Source organism: Mya arenaria, chromosome 11 (assembly GCF_026914265.1).
Source record: "Mya arenaria isolate MELC-2E11 chromosome 11, ASM2691426v1".
In the NCBI taxonomy this organism is placed as follows: Eukaryota; Metazoa; Mollusca; class Bivalvia; order Myida; family Myidae; genus Mya; species Mya arenaria.
Window position 1 is genome coordinate 35,629,324 of NC_069132.1, and position 10,769 is coordinate 35,640,092.

Sequence of the window (10,769 nt, forward strand, 5' to 3'; positions counted from 1 at the left end):
TTTTTTCAAAAACAACCTCGGATGTATGCAGGTACATCAGTTGAAGTAGTTCGTAAAATTTTGAATTATATCATTAATTAAATGTAGTGTTTTAGAGTTGTATATATTGATCTAAGTTTAAATTGATTGCCATTGAATTGTATTATTGCAAACATAATAAAGAATCCCAAGAGTTAAATCACAAAGTTTAACTGCTAAATAAAATTACTACGCGATCTACTTGCAGCGGACTTAAACGTACCACTTTTTGAGTATGTAAACCGTCCAAATACATCCGAGGTTGTTTTCGATAAAATGGCCGAGGAGCTCCGAATGAATGTGCAAAATTGTAAACACTCGTCTGTCTAATATTTTTCAAATAATGGGATTCAACAATAGTGGCGTAATTATGCTATTGTTTGAGTGATAAAATTTAGTGCACATTTAACATCAACATGTTTCAACGACCAAGAAAATATTCTGAACATCAAAGATACTTGATGGTTTTGCATGCACGAATTAATCTTTTCATCACCGTACCATTATACTAAAAATAAGACTCCGAGTGAACATAGGCAACAATTCATTCAATCTTAAAAAAGAGAATTTTGTCCGAGCGATTATAAAACTATGTATCATTAAAATATTATTGCATGCCGAGGCAAGGTGTACCTCGATGCGCCAGATTTGGACTGCTTCTTAAATAATTTGAAATGAGCAAGTGATTGAAATGGAAAATATAGCTAGTTCAAAGGTCGTGACCCTGTTTAGTTCTGCCAACAACGCTGTAGGATAGTACGTGCTCGACAAAGTTTTGCAGCACTGTTGTGCCACCACCACACGTAATACATATATCACTCCGTTTAAACTGTTAATTCCTGTGAGATTAATATAAAATGTAGAACAAAACTAATATAAATAGCGAAATATGCAAATATAAAAAAGAAACGTTTGCTTCTTTCTTTAAATAGTATTGTTGATTTAATAATATAAGAAAAAAAAAACATTTGCTTTTATTTATTGCTGACAACCAATTCCCTTTTGAAGGAGCATTATTGTTCTATTGTTTCTAGCGTGAAAACCATGGCGATTTCGCTGTATGGAGGGTTTGCCGCGAAACTGGCGAAGTTACTATTAGCTTCACAAACAAGATAACACGATAATATTTATATACTAAAAACAGCAAAACACACATTCACTTTGCTTTGTATTATAACAATATAAACAGGAAGACAAACAACCACCTGAAAGATCTTAGATAAATGTTGCGTTAATGGTAGACCAAACTTCGAGTTCGAACAAGTATGGCGATTCAAGAGGGTATAACTAGTTCTATATAGGAAGCCGGAACAGTTTCGCATAACTTCACGTTGTTCTTTTTTGTTAGAAATGCAGATTCAAGGACTCTGATTATATTCTATTGTAAACAAAAAAAAATATTTCAAGAAAATCGATCCATATTCTTAACAAAGATGGATTCACTACAGAATGCGTTTGAGTATAATGAAGTCGAGCATTGTTTCATTTCAGTATTCAATCTTTAATGAAAAATGCAAAAATTTTCAACGACTCCTAGCAACGGATTGTTTTAAAGATTTACTCACAAAATATCCAGAAGGCCATGGCCAATGTTGACAGATAGGAAATATGTTTGTTCTTTTTCAATTGAATCCAAAATTTATCGGGTCACCAGGCATCAACTTTTAACATCTTAGTTAATGGAGCTATCAGAGAACTAGGTATTTGTGGGTCGGATCCCTTTCATACTTTGATTAATATACACTATATTTTCGTACACATGTTATTCTGTGAGAGGTTCAGGAAGCTGAACAAGAATGTTACAAGAACATTAGTTTGGGCACAACGTTTTAAATACCGTCAAAACGAAATAGTTAAGATAAATGACTCAATAGAAACTATAGGAACGAACGCAGTAACCAAAATCCTATCTTTAAGATTGGTTACTATGGAAACTACAGGGACGAACACAAGAACCAAAATAATCGAAACCTAACAGAGACTCAACGAGAGACACACAACGCCATAAGACAACAGACACATCTTACATAATTATTAAACTTATGTTGTCAAAACATGGTTACTTTCTTGGAACGGTAAATGAAAGAAATAAGTCCACCGTGGTGAATATTGATTATTAATGCCTATCTTTAGACATACGTGATGTATATATTTCCAGTAACAAGAAATGAGCCAAGTCCAGCACCAACAATTAAGTCCCCGCCCTGTATTTCCCTATCCTCGGCGTCAAATCCTTCACCCGCCGCTGAAAGCCATACATTGCAAACATCTATAATACTAACCTTGTAGACGATTAACTGTTTACTGTGGCTTAAATGGAATTTGGTTGGAAGAAATATCGCAAAATGTCCATGCACGTTATAATCCAATTAATAATTAAATATATTTAATGAACGAAAATTAAATGTTGTACATTTACATCTATTGAATACCGTGGTTTTATTTGCTTCAAAACTCAAGTTATGATAATCGGCATGAGGGGCAGCCAATCGAAAAAGGTGTAAGTGTACCTACCGTTTTAGATTGATGACATTTACAAATAGTTATCGATCAAGGATAAATGTAAAAAGTCTCTTTCGAACATGGATTAAATTTAAGACCGTTGATTAAACAAATGGAAACGGTTACGCGGTGTCAGTTTAGCTAAAAGCGTGAACTTTTATTGAAAGTAACAAACTCACACATGTACCAGTCAATTGTAACCACGCCCCCACAGGTCCGGGAGTATTCCGGGGATAGCGGGGAAAATGGGCCGTGTTTTTACCTTCCAGGTGACCCGCAGTGCCGAGTGAATGCGGTGGTTTTGTTTACGCGCCGAAAAAAGTGTGGAATGGGCCTTACTTTGGATGTCCCCAGGGTGCGGACATAAATAATCAATTTGTAATCCCTTTCAGGCTATTCACTTGGATTGTAAAGTGTCTCTAAAAACTGAATATAAATCAGTTGAATCATGTATGGCCTTTGCAGCATCGATTATTCGAGAGTGTTAATAATTTCCTTTTGCTTTGTGTTTTGTCCAAATAAACAGGAAGATAAACAACCACTATACAGGTCTGAAAGAATGGTGAGACCCCTATTAAACAGGAACAGTTTTTCACTTATGACTTGACCAAATTGTTCGCATTGCTGAAATATCAGGTCGAAATATTTTCTGTTGTAAACCACACATTTGTACAACCATTTATCAATAAGATAAAAATTAAACTAATACAGAACGTGCCCCCTGCCATCTCCAAGTATCATGTCTTTCTTTGAACATACGTATTATCAACAGTATTGACATGGTCACCTGGCCAATTTCTTACCAAGTGACTATCCCCACTCCTTTTCCAACCGCAACTTAGCAAAATATAATCCTGAAAGCTATACAGTGCACACATATAAAACGTTGTCAGCCACGGTACTCAATCCGCATATATTAAAAAAGACGAGCATTGGCATCCACTTTTAGGGCTCCTAATGAATAAGACCGTCGGTATCAATTCGTCTGCGAAGCCTTTTCAAATTTTGAGAGGTCGTCCCATATAATAGGCTAGGTACTAGAGGTATCCTGTCCAGTTTGGTAAGAACAACGAGGATGACCTTGGGCTATTTTGAATGAACCATCTTATATGAGTCACCTGTGCTATTCTTCAAGAGTGGCCAATATGATATGTCCCTTTCCGTCTTCTATCTGGATGTATTCAGCTACCCCCGCCCCCTTGATGTAGTCGGTATTTCCCTTAGATCTGAGCGCTTCACGTGGGCGAAATTCATCATCCTGTCGATTTTTCTTATTTGGTACAACAGTGGTCCGCGGGATTTCTGACGTCCTTGGTCCCTGTTTCAGCAGTATCTGCTGCGGACCGCGTGGCTTGGCGTTCGCCTATACTAGTATGCTGTGTCAGAGTACATATGATGATCGAGGCGGATTCGTCGGATCGTCCCGTCCGAAAACTAGCTCAATTTGAAAAAAATCATCATGGCGGACAATGATCCAACACGTGAGTTGAAACACCATTTAGTTAAAACAGGCAAACGACCTTATGCGGTATCATTGTTTTTAAGAAATCCAGAAATAATGGCAACATACAAAAGCTCCATCATTTTGTTAAAACATGCATTTGTTACTTCAATCAAAACTTTGGAAACAGGTTTGGTATGAACAAAAACGCCCCTAGATTGCATAACTCGTTGATGGATTTTTTTTTATTTTCACTGATTTGCTATTCATATTTTTTATGTCTAAACAGAAAGTTGCCTCACTGTCCGATATGTATAATATTGATGTTTACGATAAATGTTACGCATATTTTATATTTTGAACAATTGTTATAAAATATCATTAACAAAATCCATTTTTAATAAAAGTAAATCAAACATATTTAAGAAGTTATTCTTAAATAACTTGCATTAAACCAAAGTATGTGTTCTCTTTAAATTAAAATGAGGTTTAACTTGAGTATTGAGGGCGTCAGTATATGCTTCGATTCTTTTCTTGCCATATACACAATGTTGATCGCTTGTCTTGGTGTGTTTTTAGGAGGTATTAAAATACAAATAAAATAAAAGTAAACGACACGCAACATTATATGTTAAAACATCGAAAACAACTTAATCATGTTTGCACGTTTAATTTATATAATGGAAATATTTGCATGAGCCAGTTGTCTTTATATAGCAAATATTGATATTAAATACTTGTCATACATCTTAAATCGTAGTAGCGACTTCAGGGAACTCGCATTACCAGTATAATTTAAATACATAATCTTAAATGACCTCTCCCTTTGACACGACGGGCATTTATTGGAGCCATACCATTTGGCTAGACGTTGAAAATGCTCCAACGCGTCTACCGTTGTAATGCCAATGAGTGAGAAATGTACGTAAACGGTGAGTATGGTATCTATTTTTCCCCTGTGAGAGTTAAATAAAACAAAATCGGGGAATGTAATTCCAAACGGATTGACTATGTTTTGTGTTAAATGTAAAAGTTTTAAACATGAGCAGCACAGCAGTAAGAGGTCATAATCATCGTTAACGTCTATTTCCCACTCATTGACATTACAACGGAAGAAGCGTTGGAGCATTTTCATCGCATAACAAAAGGTTGGGGCTCAAATGAGGGCCATGTTCAACTGTTAAAGTTCTAATACTGCCACAATGATAATATATTCTTTATGGTCCATTTTAGAAACTTTTAAACCAATAACAAAAACAGTGATATACAAATTAGTTATCAGATATTTATGCACATACAAACGTTATATTGCAAATAAATGAAACTCTTTAAAGATACAACACATAGCCTTACATTATATCGGTAGTTTGTTAAAATGTGAATATAAAAATGACATACGTAGGTTACAAAACTACGTAAAACAATATAAACACATACACTCAATCTACATGTATTCCCATTACTTGAAAGCATTAGTGTCTCCAGAAATATGCATAGTTTAAGGAATGTTTGGCATGATAATCCCCTGCTGTGCATCTCCTGCTGTTTGCACTGGTGTCACAGTAGGGGCCAATTTCATGTGTATTCGTTTATTGGCTCAGGGCCATTTAGGGTCCATTTTTATAATAAAACATCCCAAAATGCATAGCAGGATACTCTGATTGGAGATCTGATAAGACAATTAGGCAATAAGATTAAGATCATTTAACAGAGGTTGTGTACAAATACACGGTTTTTTTTTTTTTTTTTTTTTTTTTGGGGGGGGGGGGTCACTTATAGAATGCTTAAACTAGGCCTTTAAACACTAATAACTGTTTGCTTATATACTCGTATTACAATTTTATGATTAATTATTATATTCTATTTTTTTTTATAAAAACAAGACGAAAAATTGTATTATTTTACGGTTTCATCAACGTTTGCATCAAAGTGCACGTGTCCTCCGGGGCGCTGTAAATCGACAGGATCATTACAAAAACATATACACGACGGTCAAGTACATGGACGATTATGTGTACCAAGTTTCATGATTTTTTCAGAGGAACGTGGTCATGTTCCTTAACAAATTATATCTTTGCTCAGTTACTCGGATACATTTTTTTCTCACCATAGTTGTGCCAGTCACGTTATCTTAAAATGTAATACTATAGAGTGAACCAGATTTGTGTCTTACGAATAAGATTAATGTTTTAATAGTATAAAATGAACGAAACGACAAACACTTCTCAATTGTTCTTCGCGGTATAATTGTTAGTTCTAATATTTGCATGAAATGCTTTGGGCATTAAACTGCGGGATTTTTATTTATAATTTACGCCTTATTTTCATATCAGCCCTTATCAGGGAGACTTCATTCCCAAGCCAAAGTCCCCAGTTAATACCTTGGCCATCTTGCGTGTTTCCATATTCGCCGTTCAGATTGACACGGTGGCACTTATTATACCACCACCTCCCTTTGAACGTCAGAGCACAACTCTCCCCATACATATCGTTGTCACGATCCTTTGTTGAAAATCCCATTCCATTGTGAAGACCCATGCCATCATTAGCATTTCCAGAGTAACCGTCGACAAACAAAGGGTACTGATTTTGAGCATCACCCACAGAAAACACTTCGTAATTAGCGTAGCGCGTGTCTCCATTTGTAGCCATAAGGTCAACTCTGAGTTCGTACCAGCCTTGTGAAGTGATCATAGAAATCTTTTGGTTTCCAAGCCAGCAGTTGTTTGCAAGGTCACCAAATCCCGTTTGATACTTACTCGTTCCACGTCTTGTAGAAGTGTGTGTCCGTGACACGTCGCTGTATCACCGTCCACCCGCCGCCGTCAATGTCCATATCGCAGCTCACGTTAAACCCTGTCGGCATTGCATGGTCGGGATATATTGTGTAGATACCTGACTGTTTCTGGAATCGTTGCAGTTATGTACAGTCCTTTGGCTTAACGTCAGTTGAATGAGTTGACCCGCACGAGTCTTGTACGTTTAGCACAGCGTTATAGTTAATATCAGCGCCGACGCTTGTAAACCAAAAGAACAGACCGATTGCTTGTATAAAGCTTCTTGTCCCCATCATGTCTCCAGACAGAATGTGCAAAATTGTAAATACTCTTCTGTTTAATAGTTTTAAAATAATTGGATCCCACAAAAGTTGTGTCATTGTGCTATCGTTTGAATGATAAAATCTAGTGCACATATAACATCAACATATTTCAACGACCAGGAAAATATTAAGATTATTTAAGCTACTTGGTGGTTTTGCATGGAAGAATTAATCTTTTCATCACCGTACCACTACACTAAAAATAGGACTCAGAGTGAACAATGGCAACAATTCATTCAATTTTATAAAGAGAATTTTGTCCGATCGATTATAAAACTAATGCATCATTAAAATATTATTGCATGCCGAAGCAAGGTGTACCTCAAAGCGCCAGATTTGGACTGCTTCTTAAATAACTTGAAATGAGCGAGTGATTGAAATGGAAAAAATAGGTACTATTATTACAAAAATTCTATGGTCGTCTGCAAACGACGCAGTAGGATGATACGTGCTCGACGAACTTTTGCACCACCACACGTAATACATATTTCACTCCGAGAAAACTGCTAATTTCTGTGAGATTAATATAAAATGTAGAGCAAAACTAAAATAAATAGCGAAATCTAATAATATAAAAAGAAACATTTACTTCTTTCTTTAAATTAGTATTATTGATCTAATAATATAAAAATAAACATTTGCTTTTTTATTATTGCTGACAACCAATTCCCTTTTGAAGGAGCATTATTGTTCTATTGCTTCTAACGTGACAACCATGGCGATTTCGCTATATAGAGGGTTTGCCGCGAAACTGGCGAAGTTACTATCAGCTTCTCAAACAAGATAACACGACAATATCAAGTACTAAAAACAGCAAAACATACATTGGCTTTGTATTATACCAATATAAACAGGAATACAAACAACCACCTGAAAGATCTTAGATAAATGTTGCGTTAATGGTAGACCAAACTTCGAGTTCAAACAAGTTTGACGATTCAAGACGGTATAACTAGTTCTATTTAGGAAGCCGGAACAGTTTCTCATAAATTCAAGTTGTTCTTTTTTGTTAGAAATGCAGATTTAAGGGGTCTGATTATATTTTATTGTAAACAATGTTGTTTTTTCTTCTTTCAAGCAAATCGATCCATGTTCTTAACAAAGATGGAATCATTACAGAATGCGTTTGAGTATAATGAAGTCGAGCATTGTTTCATTTCAGTATTATTTCTATGAAGTGTAAATTCGTTCTTAAAGAGATGTCTATCGGACGCACGAATTACATGTGAAACAGCAAAATTTGGCAGATTGAAATTTGTAAATTGACATTCAATCTTTAATGAAAAATGCAAAATTTTCAACGAATACTAGCAACGGATTTTTTTTTAAGATTTACACACAAAATATCCAGAAGGCCATGGCCAATGTTGACAGATACGAAATAAAAAAAACAACATTCAATTGAAATCAAAGTTGTATCGGGTCACCAGTCATCAAACTTCAACATCATAGTTAATGGAGCTATAAGAGAACTAGCTTTTTGAGGGTCTGATCCCTTCATTACTTTGATTAATATACACAATAGTTTTTTACACATGTGATTCGGTGCGAGGTTCAGGAAGCCAAAAAAATGTGACGAGAACTTTTATTTGTAGAAAACGTTTTAAATACCGCCAAAACGAAATAGTTAAGATTAATAACACAATAAAAACCATAGGGAAGAACGCAGTAACCAAATTCCTACCTTTAAGCTTGGTTACTATGGAAACTACAGAGACAAACACAAGAACCAAACTGATCAAAATCTAACAAAGACTCAACTAGGGACACACAACGCCATAAGACAACAGACACATCCTGCATAAGTATTAAACTAACGTTATCAATAGATGGAACTTTAGGGTTACCGCCTTGGAACGGTCAATGAAAGCAATAAGTCCACCGAGGTAAATATTGATTAATAATAGCAAAACGAAATATGTAAAATTATAGAAGAGCAAAATGTTCCCAAGGCGGATTTCCCCTTCCCCTCGTATCTTTCTTAAGACATACGTGATGTATATATTTCCAGTTACAAAAAAATGATTCAAGTCCAGCACCAACAATTCAGTCCCCGCCCTCTCTTTCCCTATCCTTGACGCCAAATTCTTGACCCGCCGCTGAAAGCCATACATTGCACTTATATATTATACTAGTGTTGTAGACGTGTTACTGTTAACTGCGGTTTAAATGGATTTTGATTGTGTATTTTGATTTATAGTAACGAATTCTGTAAGGAAACACAATTTAAAACTATGAACTCCTTATCAGGCTCCATTGACTTTTTAATGGGACATTTATCTTTGAGGATATATAACAGGAGTGTTATGTGCAATTCACTCCATGATGCTTTACAATTCTGTAAAGCTTGATCTTAATCTAATGGAAAGAGAAAGTTAAAGCCGAGACATAATCATTTTGTAATACGTATCAATCTTCATCCGTTATTAGCTTCATTGACCTCTAAGCCTGGCCTTGACATTTGAGACGACAGCAACAAAGCTATGTGGGACATGCATTTCAGCGCTATTCTTAAATTCCGTGATTTGTTATCCAACCCCGATTGAAATTGAGTAAGTGACAGTCGAGATTACTACTATAATCCATGTCGGGTTTATTGCCCTCTATATGTGGCATTTACTTTTGAGATGTGAACACTAATGTACACCTTCCCATGCGGGCTGTACACTAAAGTGAAACTTTTAGTTAGTTGGAAATTTGATTGTGACAGCTGTTTTATAATATTAACGGACGAACCGACATATGGAACTACGGACTAATGAACAGACAGTACGCTTTTTATATGCTTCCATTCTTTGGCACAAAATCACACTGTTTCGCGGCTCTCGGCTATTTTTTACAAACATTCAGTACCTGATGCTTCATATCTAAAACACGACATTATCTCAATACCGAATATGTAAATGATTAACATCAGCTCGAAAAAAGGTATAGTTTATTGCTATAACAAATATATACTTGTGTAACAAGCTTCATATTGTTTCCAATTGTCTAAATACCATCTGATTTTGTACTGTTTTCTCGTTGGGAATGGAGGATTTTCTCTTTTAACATGAGAAAAACTGAATATTTTCGAATGAATTTTCACCAGGAAAAGTTAGGCTCCTGATCGAAAAATCGTACCAAAAATTCGGCATTTTTAGAAAATTGTAAATAGTTAAACATTCTGAAAAAGGTTTCCAAAAGAAAAGGAAACATGACATAACCTGGAGCAATTTGGAACTGTTGCTGTTAGGCAGCTTTTTTTCAGAGGAAATAAATACTTTTTTTTTCCTTTTAAAGCTTTATTTTAACACAAAATATCGTTTGTGTGAAAAACTGTCGTACTTAAATTGCAAAGAAATGAACCTACAGAATGGGCAAATGAAAGGTTTGAGCGAAAAAGTGTTCATTTACATTTACGGAAATACTTATGAATGTCCTTGTTGATACTTGATCACAGAGATCCGAAATACTGAAAGAGGTCTATGGTATAACATATTATATCAAACTATTAACTTCGATAGTAAAATGTCTTAAAATTGAATATGAATCAGCTGAAGCATGTATAGCCTTTGCAACATTGTTTATTAGAGAGTGTAAATAATTTCCTTTTGCTTTGTGTTGCTTCCAAATAAACAGGAAGATAAAAAAAAACACTATACAGATCTGAAAGAATGGTGAGACCCTTTTGAAACTGGAACAGTTTCACTTAAGAATTTACCAAAT

At 35.3% G+C, this 10,769-nt stretch overlaps 1 pseudogene; it reads right to left on the bottom strand.

Annotated features, from left to right (window-relative positions):
- Positions 1–5,757: 5,757 nt before the first annotated feature.
- On the bottom strand, positions 5,758–7,011 carry LOC128210015 (techylectin-5A-like; annotated as a pseudogene).
- Between the last annotated feature and the right edge of the window lie 3,758 nt (positions 7,012–10,769).